Source organism: Penaeus monodon, chromosome 23 (genome assembly GCF_015228065.2).
Source record: "Penaeus monodon isolate SGIC_2016 chromosome 23, NSTDA_Pmon_1, whole genome shotgun sequence".
Lineage (NCBI taxonomy): Eukaryota > Metazoa > Arthropoda > Malacostraca > Decapoda > Penaeidae > Penaeus > Penaeus monodon.
The window spans coordinates 29,654,876-29,655,410 of record NC_051408.1 but is presented as its reverse complement, the minus strand read 5'-3'; positions in this window follow the sequence as shown (position 1 = coordinate 29,655,410).

Genomic DNA, 535 nt, shown 5'->3' with positions numbered 1-535 from the left:
AATGTGGAAACTTTACTAGTTTACTCAGCCATAACAAATTCGCACAGATAGTATTATACCGGGAACGTACATGTCTTTTTTTCTCTCTTTCTTTTTTCATTGGCAGCTGAAGCGTGACTCGAAAAGGCGTTATATTATTTTCCCGCAAGTTCTTCTTCTTATAGCTTCGTGTTAATAAAGTTTTTAAAAATTAGATTTCTGTGTGATACATAACACTCACTGCTGTTGGTACCTGTATATTGTTTTCCTTATCTTAAGGAGAAATCTATACCTTTTTCTTTTTCTTAATGGTTATGGCGTTACTCTGCTTGTATGGACGATCAGACTATGAATGGAATCAACATAATTCAAACGTTCAATATTATTCATTTTGTATTTGACAATTCGAGACGAGACAGAAACAACAGTCGCGGGGTTATTCATTAACAGCACTGAACTTAACATGTTTATTCTAACATCAATATAATCCATACGTTAACATCCCCCCCCCCACCCTCAACCCCTGCTAGTCTTACCTACCCCCAACGCGCAGAAA